The sequence below is a fragment of the Ostrinia nubilalis genome, chromosome 6 (genome assembly GCF_963855985.1).
Source record: "Ostrinia nubilalis chromosome 6, ilOstNubi1.1, whole genome shotgun sequence".
Lineage (NCBI taxonomy): Eukaryota > Metazoa > Arthropoda > Insecta > Lepidoptera > Crambidae > Ostrinia > Ostrinia nubilalis.
In genome coordinates this window covers 6,608,007-6,626,115 of record NC_087093.1, presented here as the reverse complement: position 1 = coordinate 6,626,115, position 18,109 = coordinate 6,608,007, and the positions used below count along the sequence as shown (strand labels likewise).

Here is an 18,109-nt window from a genome sequence, read left to right as displayed (position 1 = left end):
GTCGTTCGAGTGCTCATAAAGGCAGTCAACTAAAGTCCATACTGCAACGCACACACAATCCGCACCGTAACGTAAACGCCTTGCCTCGCCGATGACAGTGCGCGAAGGGCAATGACAGCTCGCAAAACACTGACGTTTATCAATGTCTCATGGACTTGGCGTAACTTTAAAATAAATGTACTCGGTACATTACGCACACATTTACACGCATTATAAACACATACACGATTTAAAAAAACAACATGGCCGCAATATAGGCAATCAGCTGACAGGTATTTGTGTGTGTGTGTGCGTGTAGTTGCATCTGATTGCATATAAATATGTTGTTTTCTTAAATCTTGTATGTAGGTACCTACTCGGCACAAGTCAGGTAGTTAGTGACGTCACATGAAAATGTTGCCAGAATGAGTACTGACCAAACATTATCTATTTCTTTTTTTTATACATCACCAGGGGTAATTTAGAAAGAGATAAACAGCTGTTTGTCATTAATTTGTTGATCCCTTTCCGAGTTGATTTGCCTGCTATAATATGACCTGAGCTATGCTTTAAAAAAATGACCTTTAGTCATATAAGATTTAATTTTGTATGAAGAAGTTTAATAAACACTTAAAATTGTGTTTATAATGCTATCAATTAGACATACGTGCCAAAAACTTTTCCTGTCAGCACGTTTTTTTTCTAGCGCGATGATTTCTGCAATGTACCGGTGACCGGTGTAAGGCCGCGCATTTACGTAATTTTTTGGAACTCACTACTTTTTAAATTACATTTTCATTTAGGTAGAACTGTTGCTTAGGCATTATAGATTGCAACAAAACTAGCGCGGGATGGCTACTGCCTTCTGTGAATACAATACTTTGTATTCAAATTTTACGCATGTGTTTATGGCAACTCAGTGAAATGGACGAAAACCGAAGTTAGATAGAAAACCAGCACAATGACCCTACTTTCAAAAATTAATATTGTGATTTTAAAAATCACTTAAACAACTTTATATTAATTTGCGGTACGAAGTACGCCGGGACAGCTCGTAAAACAAATTCATTATTTACATATTACTAATTTATCAACTTTGTTCATTGTTAGTTCATTAGTTGTTCGTGTTTCGTTTGGGTTAGACCAAGAGCCGAATGCAAAAAATAAATGTTACTTAATTATATTAATCCTACAAAAAACGGACGGACGTGTGCAAGTCTAATAGCCATATACTTGGTTAACTCATTTTAAAAAGTGCACAAAAACTTTCTATGTTCAGACAGACTATATGACGAATCTATAAGGGTTCCGTTTTTGCCATTTGGCTACGGAACCCTAAATACCGTATCAAAATCTGTTGCACAGTTTTAAAGATCTAGCATTAAGCATACATAGGGACAGACAGACAGGAAAGCGACTTTTTTTTATAATTATTACGTAGTGATGATGGGCATATAGACCAAATAAAGACATTTTGATTTAAGGGGGGGACATCGTAAGAGCCATTCACATTTTTATCAGAAAGTTAATAAATTAATATATTTAGGTTTTTGAAATCTAAAACAGCCAGGAAATCAAAGAGGCAAACATGATACCTTTGTGATTTTATAGGAATTTTATTGTAAAACACGGTCATATTAAACTTTTATAAAAAAATCCAGAGGTAAATGTTTTTTTTTCGAGAAAATTTTTTTCTAATCGTATTTTCGAAAATATCATCCCATCACACATACGTTCTGTAATACATAATATTGAAAACAGTGCGAAATATCGTCAATTGCAGTTTTCACATACTAAGGTCCCATAATGAAATTAGTATAATGTTTGTTTATGTAATAAAATTTGGTTTGAAATACCTACTGAATTGAATTTTTATTTCTTACTAGCTTTTTGGCTTCGCCCACGTGAAATAAATTGTCACAGTTATGTGTGTTATAAAATATTTAGGTGCTAGCTCTTACACTATATAACTGGCGGCCGCATGTAGCTGCGCGTTGCCGCGAAGAGCAGTGAATGCAAGTGTGGTGCGCTAGATGGCGACACAGTAGCTTCTTGTAGCAGTCAGCCCTATGGCATCAAGACAGTACCGATCACTGACGTATGTCAACAAAACGGTGCTCGACTCTTAAGACAAGCTAAATTACACCATATTGTTGATGACATTGAGCATACATTTTTTTGAATACCTTCGCGAAGAAAAACTTCTGTACGTAGTACTTATTATTATTCTGTGGTGCCAGTATGTATTTGCCTCAACTTTCGTTGCATGACATAATATTATAAACTAGCCGACTTGGCTAACTTCATGTCGCCATATTTTCCTGTCCTGGCAATAACGACGAACACAACAGTAAAGAATGTGCGGCGGAAATGTGTTTCGGCGATTCATTTTTTATTTATGCAGATGTGAAAGAATATACTACATACGTCCATTGGATGTAAGCGTGATTGGTCCATTGGTGAAAAAAATTAAAGTTTGCGATTGATCCGATAGCATTTTCGGTAAGGGATTTTTCCGACAGTTATGTTGGATCAATTGCATATTGGACCAATTACGACTAAACGAGCCTTGGGAAGAATGGGAGGGGTCTATTCGCTGGCTACTTAATAGGGACCCATATTTATTTATTTAATTATTATTTATTTCCAGGGCCAGCATAGGTGCCGCCCGCTACAGGACAAGAACAGCGTCCCTTACGGTTCGGCCCGTGCCGCCAACGTCGTCAATTGATTGCCCAAATAGTTTGAATAAATCGACATAATGTTGCTTCCACTCTTTCAAAATATGAGAGTGAATTGCTTACTTTCCAATTCTCACAAATATTTTAAATTTTCAAACTTCGATCCTGCAATGGGCGAATGTAATAAATAAACCTACCTCAAATATTAATTTGGAATATTTAACTATTATAAATGATTGGATCGTTTTATATTGTTGAAAATAATGGAAGGAATAACGATTTTACATGTTATTTCGGTTTTGTAAAATATAAGAGTGGTGTGCGTGATAGTGACTTTTCTCACGGGTGTTTTTGCACTAATATTTTGTATATTTACTACTCCAAAGTAGTAGTACTCATTTTGTTGCTTGTGGTGTGGAGACCAGTCCAGTGATAGTGATAATGTTAGTTGAAAAACCGGAAGGTTTTATCTTTGAATATTTTACTGATTTACTATTATTTATTTCGGTATTTCGAACTAAACCAACCTTATTGTAGCTGCCAATTGAAATATGTGTTATTTATATCTCAATTATCGAAAATAAAGATACTTATATAACTTTAAACTATGTACTTGTGATATTAATATTGTGGACTTTTTAGGTAATTGAGAAACAAATAATACACACATAAAAATAACTCGAAACGTACTTATGTTGTAGGTAGATCTGAATGAATAGTGTTTTGTTATTACACGGTATACCGACTACCATGTTAAAAATCAAGTTACCAACCACATAGTGGAAAGAATAATAAGTGCCAGAATGCGTTATATCGACGTGTCTATATAAAACGCAAATAGCAATGCAAGTACATGGGTTAATCCTATCAGATCACACCATTCCTGTTGTTAAGGTAAATAATTTACCACATTTGAATAATTTGGTTTGGTGTGCTTATTCAAGGTCTTTTAGTACAAAATCTCGAGAAAAACATTCACAAAACGCGTATTTATAGCCTCAAGCATATTTATTCTTTCCACTGTGCTAACGCAATGCCATGCTCTTTACGAAATTTACTCGTATTTACGTTTAAACCTGAATTATGCTAATTTATTAGCTGGAAGATTGTTAAAGTATAATTATCACTGCATTTATTAAACAGCGTACATATACGTAGGTACATAGTTACCGCATGAATATTGCGTGCCTAAATATTATTTTTCCATTAGAAGTAATAATTAAATATTCAATTCAAGACCTACATTACCGAATATCGATTCGTTATGATTATTGTTAAAACTTCTTTATAAAGTAATAAACAGATTTATTTGAGATTATGAAATGTACTTACACTTTATATTAGTAATAATTGCAATTTATTGAATTTATAGATGTTACGTAACTGTTAGATTCATATTTTATCAATATGTTTATTGAATAAAACATTTTGGTGATAAACTATTCTAATTAAATATTTATTCATCTGGCTCTTTTCAAACACAAAAGTATCAATAGTAAGTAGGAAGGTACTTAATACAATTTGATAAGATACTTAAAAGAATTAGATTTGCATTAAAATAAAAAAATACAGCACATCAGACTAAACATTTTTAATGCAATATGGCACCTATTACTATAATATAATAAGGTGCACAGTGTTTTGCTTGATGTGCCGGCGTCTGTACGTGCTAACAAGATTTCTAGATAGACAATACAGTCGCCAGCTTATGATCCAACCACAATGTAACGAAATTCAATTGACTCTAAATAAGTTCAAATCCATTGGGTAAGTCATTCTGCTCTTTTGCTGTATATAAAACTGTATTCACACTTGGGTGCTATTATTCAATGTCATAGAAATAATACTTATTGAAATAACACGTTTATTTTCCATGTTTTATCAATGGTTCAGTAGGCCCAACGGTATACTACGTTTTTGTTATTACATACTTAATTGAAGAAATGAATATCAGAATAGCTAGAGAACCTATTATTGTTGTCATTGTTCAAAAGGTTATTCTTCATTTCTCATTCAATGTAAATACATTACGAGTATGTACATAATAATTGTAGTGTGAGTAATATTAGTAAAATTCGAATATAGTTGTTTAATTGTGTACTTATAAATCACTCTTTGTGCCTATTGAACTAAGATAACAATATGATAATGTGTACTTAGTAGTTTAATTATGGATTTTTAAGACAAGTTAACTAAACACCACAGTCAAGTCGCATTAAAATTGAAAACTGAACTCGTAGGAAACAGCAAAGAAAATGAATGTAGCATTTATGTATCTTAACCAGGCTATGCTTACTGTACTTGACCAGAATAAGATAAGCATAAAGGTATATTATTGACTTTGCCGCACTGGCTACCATGGACACTGGCTACATATTCAGACGTCATCTCGTACAGTGCTAATAGGAATATAGCTTTAAACAGATCAGCGCTAACTACAAGGCATTATACATAGTCTAGTAGGTACTGAAGGTCAACCCGTCAGGATATTCTTCTGGCGCGGCGTGCTAATAGCACGGTAATACTATCTATACAGTATTCCAACTCGGCCATATTTTTGAAATAAATGTCAACAGTCGCGCGGTATGTCACAGTATGACAACATGCGATAGGGCTGCCCACCTACAGTACCCAGTTTGATTACATCTGCCTACTTAAAATTTCTATCTAGTTTTGTAATTGTATTTTTTATTTAGTTAGACAAACAAAATACTTTGTGAATGGAATAGGTTAAAAATGTGTGTTGTTTTGTGGTTACTTAGTAGATTTAATTTAGTAAAAACTACTTAAATCATTTTGAAACTTTAATAATCATAATGATCTGTTACTTTAATTCGTCGTTGAAGTCGTGGGCAAAAATAAGCTGGTTTAATACAACATCATTTTCATTTCAAATCAAACTGACTGAAAATAACAATTTGACTAGTTTTTTACCAATTTGACCGTAAATGACGGTCATTCAAATTCAATCAGTTTTGTCATTTTTAACACTTGGCCCACAGCTTGGCCACCGACGTCCATTCGGCACATTCGCGACACCCCCGACTTTTGCATACCGAGCGCATACCGAGATTTGAATTTCGAAAGAAAGTTCTCGTTTCGTCTGTTTATATGAAGTTACAATACTGTATGATATTATTACCGTGCTAATAGGTACTGAAAATTCGTTAATTATTATAAATAGTTGTTGATTGTTCATTAACCGATATGTTTTAATTAAATTGTAAGTAGCTAATACGATCTTGATGCCAATATAAGTGTAGTTATTAATTGAACTTCTTTACCATATCTTAATAAGCCAACCTGCCTGCAATAATTTTATTTTATACAATGAATAGTGCCGCCGTCCTCCTACATCAATACTTCACGCATGTAAAATAAATAATATACTTAATGAATGATATTGTCTTGCCTGCATTTTGAAGTGTTCAATTGTAGTTAATTTTGTTCTGTTCACATTTTGACTTGCACATTTACTTAGTTTTATGGATGTAGTCTTATATATTAATGTTTTTTTATTTCTTACCAAGTGACATGGTCTTAAGGATTAAGTATTTTATCATTTATGAATACCTAAAAAATATAATAACAGAGTAAATTTCGTAATAAAGTACTTGTATGAATTTTATTTGTTTTTGTACTCAAAAGCTTCCCAACTACTGTGCAGTAAAACTGTAAAATGAATGCTCTGCCTTACTTTATTTTATTTATTTATTTATTATTCATTATTGAGCAATTACATATTTGATCCAAATAGCTAAATGAGGATCATTTCGATTTTTAGCTGTGAATGCAGATGTATAGGGCTAAGAAATCCTTAATACACAGTCCAAAAATTTTTGTTCTACGACAAAAATTGACGAAGTTATGGCCAAATTACTAAAAAAGTTCACTGACCGCCCGGCGCGGGAACGATGACGTCACTATATCCGATCCGAACGCCGCCCGCGCGGCGTACTGTGTGGATAGAAAATATTTTTTTCTAGCCAAACTATCAGTTTTAGAGAAAAACTTGTAATGACATTTATTCATCAGAATAAAGTAAGCTATCGATAGGTAATTTTTTTAAATAGAAATTGTGAAAAATATCGCAAAAAATCCATACGCTCATACGATTCAATGGAACGCAGAGACGCGATTGGGGTCTCCGCGGTGGTATATTTGGCGATTTATTCAAATAAAGTGTTCATAAGTGTTGTTAGAGTCATTTCTTCTTCCAAGTAAAATATAAAAATGTATAGGTATTAATTTATTTCCTTCTAACAATAAGGTAGGCAGATACACTCTGCCTATGCTACAAGACATTGCTATGAAGATCATTTCGATGTACACGCAATACCTACCTGTTATTTAGTTTTTCTGAGTTAAACCTACGTAGGTACTATCGGGGACTCTTCCGCCTGACCACTTTGTAGAAATTTTAGCGTAAGCGCATCGCTCCGGTCACGTGCTCACCCCGTCTCTAATTGGTTACTCATTTTACTATATTTTTACTACGACCAATAAGAGACAATCAGGGCTTAGGTTGCAATACGAAATACCATTGTGCACTTTATTGTCATACGGTTAAGGTTTAAAACGAAATGTTTCTTTTTCTTCAATCTTTCTTAGTTTTAGGCTGAGTTGCACCACCTAACTTTGACCGTAACTATAACAGTAACCGGTGCTCTTTGTATGGAGTTTGACGGATTTTTGACGTTTGTCAAAGTTAAAGTAAGATGGTGCAACTCAGCCTTAGAATTTTAATACATAATAGAATTTGGTTACAAACAAATAGATAATGTATTTTTTTAATATTGTGTTTTTATACGAGGTCTGTCTGCTTTTTCCTTTGGCGAACTGTCGACATATTCTCGCCTTTGTTTTTTTGTGAAGTTTTGTGATCAATAACCGATTGAGTTTGTTTTGTGTTGACCCGTGCTAGTAATTGGACTGTTTGATTGCCTTTTTATTGACCTTCGCGCGATTACTGAACCATGCCTCTCAAAATAATTCTTAATTCTTATATTTACTTACAAACTTATCTACAATAAACATTGTTAACTGTTTAAGTATTATTTAGTTTGAAGTTTAATTGTTATTGATTTAAGACCTTGTGTAAAGACACTTAATGTGCAATAAAAAATTGAATTTGAAATAAAACTAACTGAATATTATAATATTTAAAATAACAAATTACCTGGATCATAGCTACCTAGTGCAATATTTGTATTAAATTGTAATAACGTAGTTAGATAAGTGTTTCTTTAAAACGGAAAACAAAAGTTGCCAATGTATTAAAAATAAATAGAAACCTATTATAGGTTTTTATTTACATTCAAGGATTTAAGAAAGTTATTATGAAGTTATCTTACAATAATTGTTTTTAAGCCACAAATATTCCTTAACTCTTTACTAATTAATTCAATAACATAATATTGTTTATAAATTATAAGTTCCGAATAAATTAAATACCTATTAAATAAGTAAAATTCGAAAGTAACTAACTGTATGATTTTGTATTTCTCGCCTTAACTAGCTAAACTAATATCACGAGATTTACACTCTTAATCTTAATATCAACAATAATTATAGAAAGGGCTACTTTTTTCTCAGGAAATTGCACAGTTACTTACCTCGGAATGTGCGATACCAATTTTGTGACCCGAGCGGGCAGTCGCTAGTTCAAATTTTACACGAAGCCCCATATAATATTTTGTAGCGATTCTTTATTGGGTTTCAAATTGACTAAAATGCGACGTTGCCAAACGAGCGCTACGGATGCGGGTAATAAGCAATACTCAATCCTAAATGCTTTACATAGAGCTTGGTTTGCAAGGGTAAACATCTACAGTGGTGCGCCGACGCTGCTTAGACCCGAAACATGAATGAACGGGGGGCGTAGCATAATCGAGTGTGTGTGTGCAAACAATTTAGGCCCTTAAGGTGTCAAGGCGTCCGAGTCCCCGATAGTACCTACCTATCTATTCGCCGTTCCCATGGGCGGGCCAGCTGTGCAGGAAAGGACAGCTGCACCTTCCTGGAAATCTATTTAATCTTAGCCTAGAAGCTGGGTATGACTCCCCCGCCCCCCTCCTTTCCCCAGGTCATAAGCTGGGCATGACTTCCCCCCCAGGCCAGAAGCTGGGTAAGGCTTGCCCCTCCCCCCAGGCCATAAGCATAAACTGGATATGACTCCCCTTCGGCCAGAAGCTGGTTATGACACCCCCCCCCCCCCATGCCAGAAATGCCAGAAACTGGGTATAACTTTTAATAAAAATATTTTGATGAATAAATGTTATTAAAAGTTTTTTTCTAAAACTGATAGTTTAGCTGGAAAAAAATATTTTCCATCCCAATAGTACGCCGGCTGCGCTCGATTCGGATATAGTGACGTCACGCGGCCCTGCGTACGTTGACTTTTAGCGGCAAAAACGGCCTATGTTTATTACTTAATATCTTCGTAAGTAATGGTCCGATTTGGATAATTCAAAAATATATATCTTTCTTATGTCTTAAAGATTAACGTAGATACTAGTTTTATTGAATTTTCTACAACAGTACTGATCCTCATTTATACTAGATATCTTGTGATTCGCACTAACTTTCGATCAACCGCGAACACGCGCTCGGATTTCGGAAGTATGGACAACGCAAGGTGAAACCGAAATGAACTGCGTGTTTACCACTGATTCGTTGAATTTCGCGAATAATGTAACTGCGCCATTACAGTATTTAAATCCCTTCGCTCGGGCGTTTTTTTTTTTGTGCCCACCCCAGAGGATTTTGCATGTCGTCCACTAGGATCCCCGAATGGGTAGTGGGTACCGAAGATGATAGTACTCTTTCATAAGCTGGTACAACATACCAATCTCGGGCTCGGGCCAGGCTCCCCCTTAAAAAAATACCCTAGAATGCCCTAGATATGCCAATGATTAAGGGATTTGAGTTGGTTTTAGTTGTTCTTTATGGAATTTCTAAGAAATTTTATTGCTTGGACTAATTAGACAACTATAAAAAAGCTTACATTAGTTTTGTTAAATACTTTAATTAACTTAAATCTAAAAATTTAATATTATGTACACTTATGTAACTTAACATTATACATTTTTTCAAAATTCTTGAAAACTCCAAATTTTGAGACAAAAAATACTGAAACCAACAGAATATTAAGTTTTGTTTATTGAGGTAAGTATGCTGTTCAATGAACTTTCATACAAAATTATGTTGGCAGATAAAGAACTATGAACTGAGAATGTTATCCTGTGAGTGAATCAGATTATTATTTATTATTGAACAATGTTTAAAATATCTTACTAGCTGTGCCCGCGACTTCGTCCGCGTGGAATAATGACTTTGGGTAGGCACTTTTAATAATTTAGTCTAATTATTTTACAAATAGCTTTTGCCCGCGACTTCGTCCGCGGAGAAGTCGAAAACGTTCTCATACGATTTTTAACGTTATTATCTAAATGTTTGAATACTTATAAAATATAAAAATCTTAAAGGTTAAATAAACATGAAAATAAAATTTTCTTATATTTTATTTTATGAATATGCAGCTCGGCCTTTGATCGGTGGTATTATCTTTTTACAACGAAATCGAAAACTACACCTACCGCAGTATTATTGGTAAACTTTTTTTTTTTTATTTTCCTACGGGTGCTAGAATCACCAAGTTTCTAGCATGCCACTGGCCGTGGGAGAAGGAGCTTTTCCTCAAGACTACTCCCACTACCTCAAGGGCCTCCGCAAAAACTCTCGCGCGAAAATGAGTTTATGTATTCGCACACCTAGATCTAAACTGAGACAACTCAAAAAAGGGCATTTTTCAGGAGGCGAAAAAAACGTATTACTACATTTTTTGTTAGGGAAGTTATGAAACTCAGTTTTATTTTGGATTATTGATAGGCTGTGAAATGACCCTGTGTATAAACTGGGTCAAAAAATCTATCCTTTTTACCTTTAATCGCAGTTTTTTTAGTTGTTACATTTTAGGGGAATGACTTTGTATAAATAATAAAGTACATTTAGACTTGAATCAGTTTTGTTTGGACATTTTGAGATTTGAGTCCTCCTTTTCCACTCTTAAAATTTTTATATCGTGCCATTTAACTTGATTCCGATTTTCGTCTACAACCAAATTAGTTGCCCACATTTTTTGCAAGATTTTACTGTCATAAAACTTATCAAATGTCATCTCTTCCACGTTCTTTGGTCCTCTGTATTTCAAAATTTCAAGATGTGGCTGAGTCCTCTTCCTGCACTATTAAAGTGTTTTCATTGAATGTTTCGATATCCTTAATCATCAATTTAGGAATTGTTTGAGAAAACAGTTCTTTTTTAATACGATTTGGATCAGCATAAGAGATTTAAATGAAGATTTCATGACATGGTGAACATGATAGGTGTTTGAGTTTCTTCAGCCACTTTTTCTTAGCATCAGCTGATTGATATGTTTATTTATTATTTATTTACTTATTATCGACCTTTTTTCTACATTATTTTTTATTTCTACATTACAAAGAATAGCATATCAGACTATACACTTGTATTACAACTACATTAGTTACTACAGTGTTTAACTTGAAGTGCCGTCGTCTATACATTGCCATTTTAACTATCTTTACACTGTTCTCTCAAAATATTTAAAAGAAAACGACCTAGCATATGTTTTTCGGAAAATAATAAAAATATCCACTGTAATTTTTACTTATCCAACAATAGTAAGTTAACTCAAAACACTCTTCTCAAACACATCAGTTGAACAGTTTGAATAAAACTAACTTTATTTAGAAACAGGGATTATCATACTGTACCTGATTTTAGGTGAAACATGCAAAACTACGCGTTCTGTATAGAAAAACATTGAATTGAAATTTGATCCAACAAAACTACGCCAACTAGAAATTCACAAGTTGATTCATCAAAACAAACTCAACTCAAAATAGTAACAAAATATAAGTTACTTTATCAAACAAAACTGGAACAAGTCAAAATGATCTGGTTGACTATTGCAGAACAATTCATCAATACTGTTACTACTCAAATTAACTCATTATATATTTTCTGCTTAACTGTAACAAATCTAAATATCCGCGTTTTCGTTCATTTTAATACGTGCACTCTCTGATACTAGCGAAGGTCAACTGACAAAACGCTTGTTTAGGTGGAAGGGGTTGACAAGCGTTGATTCAACAAAAGTAAGTTATCGCCATCTAGCGGCAAATGGATCAAGGCTTTATTAAACCTGTTATGTTGGAAAGATGCGTATGATAAGCGAGTATTTGAATATAAGCATAAGTTAAAATTGGCAATTTTTGAGTTGTCTCAGTTTAGATCTAGGTGTGCGATATGTCACCGGAAAATAACAAGACTCGTAAGTTGATCAATTTTCTAGGTAGTTGATCAACTCTCGGAAAATAATAAACGGCAGTTGAAATGTACTATTTAACGCATTGAAGTTTAGCTAATTGGTCAACTTACGGTACCTAGCCGTAATTTAATAATAAACTATTATTGCTACCAGTAAAATCATCCACAAATGGGCCAATCGTTGCCCAGTGTACTATTTGACGGTAGACTATTATCCGTCACTTAATACACTTTTCTCTGATTGGTCGACAGCATTAATTATAAGCATTTAGGAAGTGTTTATTCAAAGAGTTACAAACACTTAGATTTCTTAGATATGTTGTTTTAATATTTATATATTAGAGATAAGGATATTAAAGTTCGTTTATGCTATATAGTTAAATAAATTAAAAATGTTTAAAAAATATATTGGAGCTCAGAGTTTTATTATTGTAAGTTATATTAATAATAAGTATTATAATCAGTTTAATCAGTCAGTACAATCAGTCTAAATATCTAATATTTGTATTCTAATATTTGTGCTAATTTTACTACTGTAAATAAAGAAAAACAAGTACGGACTGATTTTTTAGAATCCAGCAGAGATGTAAACAAACACTTTCATACACAATTACACCATAATCACTTACGTGTTCATAATATCATACACATTATTTAACAAGCCCATGAAACCAACTTTATTTTCACGTTTATACCAGTTTGAAATCAATCTTTGAAACAAATTATTTTAGAAAAATACGTGGACGATGAAAATTTGTGAGACTTGTCAAATTGACTTGACGTTTAAAATCATGTGTTATCTCCATATTGTCTATGACTTGTCTCTGACACATCAGTGCTGTAACCTGTGAGTCATAGACAATAATCTGTAAATTTAATCGATATTATTTTAAGTATTCACTTATTCCGATTACTGATTAATTTTAAATAAAAAATATACGATACTTTGTTTAGTTTTCCAACGATAACTTCGACAATACTGGAGATAACGTAAAATTATTTTTACTTTTTCGGAGTCAGTTTAATTTTTAGTCGGTTTTATTTAAACGAAATTATTTTACTTTTTTATGCAATTATGCTTACGTATTGTTCCATGGCTTATTTTCCTATACAAGTAAATAAAATAAAAGAAAATAAAAATATTTTTTCAATGAGGGTTTTCGCTTTTGAAAAATCCGCCAGATGGCAATACGTAGACGCGAGGTCCAAATGCTGCGTGATTGGTGGATTTTGACATATCTGTCAATGTCATGTCAAAAATAACCAATCATGCAACATTTGGACCTCGCGTCTACGTATTGCCATCTGGCGGATTTTTCAATCGCGAAAACCCTCATTGATAGCATCTTAAATTACCTCCCTAGCGGAATAGAGCAACAAAGAACTGAGCGAGCGAGATGTCACTAGTAGCAACACTGTCAAACAGAACTTTTTGCAACTATTTGAAGTTTAATAACTTTACGGATATCATTGATTGTTTTACTGTCCAGTGTGTTTTTTGATTACATCTGTGCATACAGTTTGTTTCCTGTTCTCGAAAATGTCATAATCAGTTCACATTCAATGTTGCGACTTTGTTGCATATTTTTAGTATTTTGACGATCACCCGGCGATGATACGCAAGTAGGTACTATAATAATTTCACTTCGCGATTAACGAGAAGTTTTGTCGCATCACTAGTTCACAGACTAAAAATATTTTTATGTCAGTTGGCCATTTTTGATGACATTTCTGCTGATTTCTAAAAAATTAGACTTGTAGATAGATTTGTTTATGTTTAAACCGGTAATGGCGGCGGCCGGGTGGCGGGGAGCGGTATAAAAGCACGTGAGTCTTTTAACCAATCATCGTACACCTTGCCTTTGTCGGATGATTTAACGGCAAGACGCCGTAAATTAATCAACTTACTAAAATACATACGTTAAATAGTACATTTCAAATGCCGTTTATTATTTTCCGAGAGTTGATCAACTACCTAGAAAATTGATCAACTTACGAGTCTTGTTATTTTCCGGTGACATATACAGCGCAAGCAGGTGCCCGCGGCATGAATTGACCGTCATGCATTACTATGCATTGTTAGGCGAGCGCACGCAGCGGGCACCCACTCCGAGGTTAAGTGGAGGCCCCTAGAGTATGATAGTCTTTAACATGACATGATTGTAAAAAAAATGCACTAATGAGCTAATGAGTAATTAATATCAACTTTGAAGCAAATCACCACTAAAATAACTTTCTACCCCTTTTTAACATAGTTAGGGGATGCATTTCACTAAAATACGAAACACGTCTTCCATTAATTCTGTTATAGAATGCTTATGCGAAATTTGAAGTAGATTGAACGAAGGAATCTCGTTATCCCATACAAACTTTGCCCTCCCCTTTTTACCTCCTTAGGGGTAGAATTTTGGAAAATCCTTTCTTATCAGATGCTTACGTCTTACAAAGAACACACCGTCCAAGTTTCAGGTCTCTATGATCAGCGGTTTAGGCTGTGCATTGATCCATCAGTGGCGCGCGCAGTACCTACTTGATCATTATTTTGCTGCGATGATATTTTAAAACTGCGATATCTCCTAAGATATTTATTGAAATTGAATGGTGTAAAGGCCAAGTATGTTTAAAATTAAATACTTGTGATGAATAACTTATTTATTTGGATAAGGATTAATATCATGTTTATGAAAAAACCTCCGAAAATAATGCATTAATATCAAACAGATTTCTTTTTGCATAAAAATGAGCCAACCTTAAAAGATAGACATATTATACTATCGCGGACTTTTTTTTAGAACTTTTAAAGGGGAACAATCCTGTGATACATGATTTTTGCGAAACTTTAACCGTTTACGCAGCGTCAGCTCTCAAAAGGAAAAAAATCACTGATTTGAAACATTCTTCATTGGTGCTCCGCTCCTATTGGTCTTAGCGTGATGATACACTCAACATCAAATAAACCGCACCTTCCGCGACGCGAACTTTAAAGATTTTCTTCTGACACAATCATGGTACCCCAACAATATTGGTGTTATTTGAAAGCCCAATAAATATCCTTCAAGAAAAATACATTTCATTTCTAAATAAATAATTAACATATACCATAAATGTGACTTGAAAATATACCTCACTTTGGGCTCACCTCTGGGATCAATTAGACCAATTTTTATGGTTATAAAACCAAATAAAGATCTCACGTGTCCTCTTTAACAGATGGATAGCGATTAATCCCAACTTAACAGTTTTATAGTCATAAAAAATGGCTATAGCGTAACTACCTATTTTTTGAAGAAGTGACTCTGGATCGTTGTAAAGACACATTTTTGGGGTAAAAGCCTTTCCTTTAATGAAATGAAGTTTAGAACTAGGCTTTCAAATGGTACCAATGTTGGTGGGAAGTGGGGATGCATACGTTTGATAAGTGCTTGTCGCGGGAGGTGCGATTTATTTGATGCCGAGTGTATATAGCCTAAAGCCTTCAGGAACTAACGGACTATCCAACACAAAAAGAATTTTTCAAATCGGTCCAGTAGTTCCTGAGATTAGCGTGTTCAACCAACCAAACAAACAAACAAACAAACTCTTCAGCTTTATAATATTAGTATAGATTAAAAACTGATTTAGTCTCATTATTGCAATGAACAAATAAATATCAATCCAAAACATTAAGGTGGACTTTCTTTCAGAGAAGTTTCCAGGTTTTTTATTAATCTAGTTAATACATCCTTGTCCATTTCACAAAGTTTCTGCTTTCGCTGACTATTACAGTTAACAGTTGACAATACCAATTGTATTATAGGATATCTTATGACCTTAGATTCACTTGTGCCTAGTACAAGCTTCACAAACCAATCAAAGTCCATACAAACATCACCGTAGGAACTATTGTAATGTGTAATGATGGAACGAAATAACTCTGACTTTGTTTCTTTTAATAGCGTAACAAACTTTGAAGCTCTATCTTGACAGTAATTACCATCGAGTATACGGTCAGATACTTCATCAATATTAAAATTGGCTTTAATCAAGGATGTTCGTAAATCTTCTTTGGCAGCTTCTATTACATTTGCTATCTCAGGACTTACTGAGTGTCTTGATGCATGGTTTTTTCGCAACAACTCCTCTAGAACCTGAAATGGTCAGTTAATTTAGGTAAGTAGTATCATGAAATTTAAGTATTATAAAGAGTTTAGCAAAATAATAACAGCGTAGTCTTACCAAATCAAAAGTATCATTATCGTCCAATTTCAAGATTGTATCCATAGCGATATAATTTTTTTTTTAGAAAATACGCAGAAATCTCGTCCTCTATCCTACTTTATCCGAGGAGAACAGCCCCTAAGAATAAATAAATAACACAAAAAACACGTCTTGGTAAGTTTGTTGTACACACACAGTTCGCCTGTCAAAAAACAACAAAATAGTAGTGGTCATAGAGAAAAGTAATACATAGGAAATAGAGAACCTAGGGATATTCGATATACATCGATGTATTGAAAACATCGATGTTTACAATGCGATACATCGAATGGATCCGATGTTTTAAAAAGCTATTGAAATACTCGATGTATCGATGTTTTTAAGTTTTCAGTGTTAAAACATCGAATCGATGATAACCAATTAAAATTTCATAAAACTCAAGTCTGACCACTAAAATTTTACTTATACGGACAACCCAACTTGTATTTTAAAAATGTTGGCAACACTGCGTACGAGTGCAGTGAGTAGTGTCCATGAAGCTAAAGATAAAAATGGAGGGCAGAGTTGGAACAAAAACTTGAGTCAAATACCTACTTATATCTATCTCGCTCTCTGCGGCCCTACCTCTCTTTTTAGTGTGAACTGTAGTATTGCTATCTTCTGATTTAAATCTCCTTGTAAATTCTTCGAAATAGCCAATTCACTAACCATATCAGAAGTTAAACAAATAAATAATTAATATTTGAAACTAAGATTACCTAGTTAAATAAAAAATCACAAAATTGTCGGCCATTTAGGCTTAATGTGTTGGCGAATCAGGGAATTACAATCCCAATTCCTGGGTAATCGGTACCATGTGGCAACATCGGCCCAATCTGGCCCATCATGGCGGTTGTTTACTATTTTGTTTATTAAGTAGTTAATTTCGTTTGAGATTGTTTACAGGAAATAATCATTGTTTTATCACAAGAATTGGTGCAAAATTTTGTAGTGCGTGGTTGCAGTAGTACGTGGTGTCCTGGAAGTGACATAAGATTCCACGCGTAAGTGTTTATTTCGTGATTTCCGACATTGGATCATTGTAAACATTTTTCACATTTTTACAGTAATTTCTTCCTAAAACGTTTTACCAGTAATTACACTTATCATTTTTAATGATACCTATGTCAAGAAATAATGATTTTACATTGGTTTCATTGAATTTGAGCAATTTTATATTTTTTGTTTATTTAGAAAGAGCGAGTCTGCCCACAGAGAGCGAGATAGTGATACTTAGTTTGTGCTTCAAGTAGGTATTCGGAGTGTGGCCTCCATTTTTATCTGTAGCTTCATGGTAGTGTCTCTCTCTAGTGACAATAAAAACAAACTGAGCCCCGATTACGGTAACTTTTAACGTCAACAATCCAGACACTGTAACGGTTAGCGTTACCGCTGACCTTTATCTTAGATCTAAATTCTAATTTAATTACTATTATCTACCTAAATAAATAAACTTAAATAATAATATATCTAAATCTACGTAAACTGCCGTAACTAAATAACGCAGCGTTATTGTCGTCCGTGCTGTCAAACTTTCGTCGTAACGTCCCTAATTTTTACTTTAAATTTATTTGCCGTATCCAAAGAAAGATTAATAATAAACTCTGTGCGTGTGTATCCCCCACTTATTGGGGTTCACTGTACGAGCTTCGATCTGGCGAGCATACCCTACGTCGTTGTCCTGCCAAGGATTCATCATCACCAGGGCAGTACCGCTCTGCACAGCAAGCCAAACCACCTTATCTCGGCCAACTTACCCACAATATCCCACAATATAGTATTAACTAACTATGCAATGTTACAATGAATAAACAAAATTAATTTTCTTTGTAAGTGTTGTGAATTATTTTAAAATTCCC

General features: G+C 33.9%; 1 protein-coding gene and 1 long non-coding RNA gene across 8 annotated transcripts in view; one reads left to right on the top strand and one right to left on the bottom strand.

The window, feature by feature from the left end:
• LOC135072478 (multidrug resistance-associated protein 1) overlaps positions 1–6,283 on the top strand; it is a 45,080-nt gene extending 38,797 nt beyond the window's left edge. For all 7 annotated transcript variants that reach the window (XM_063966402.1, XM_063966399.1, XM_063966400.1 and 4 more), the window contains exon 27: positions 2,630–6,283. The gene's annotated coding sequence lies outside the window, so the exon portion shown is untranslated. The remainder of the gene's footprint in view (positions 1–2,629) is intronic.
• An 8,365-nt stretch (positions 6,284–14,648) lies between these two features.
• On the bottom strand, positions 14,649–16,545 carry LOC135072474 (uncharacterized). The gene is made up of 2 exons (XR_010257446.1): positions 16,230–16,545; positions 14,649–16,141 (listed from the first exon to the last, which is right to left on the bottom strand). It is a non-coding gene; the product is annotated as an uncharacterized LOC135072474 (long non-coding RNA).
• Positions 16,546–18,109: the final 1,564 nt, after the last annotated feature.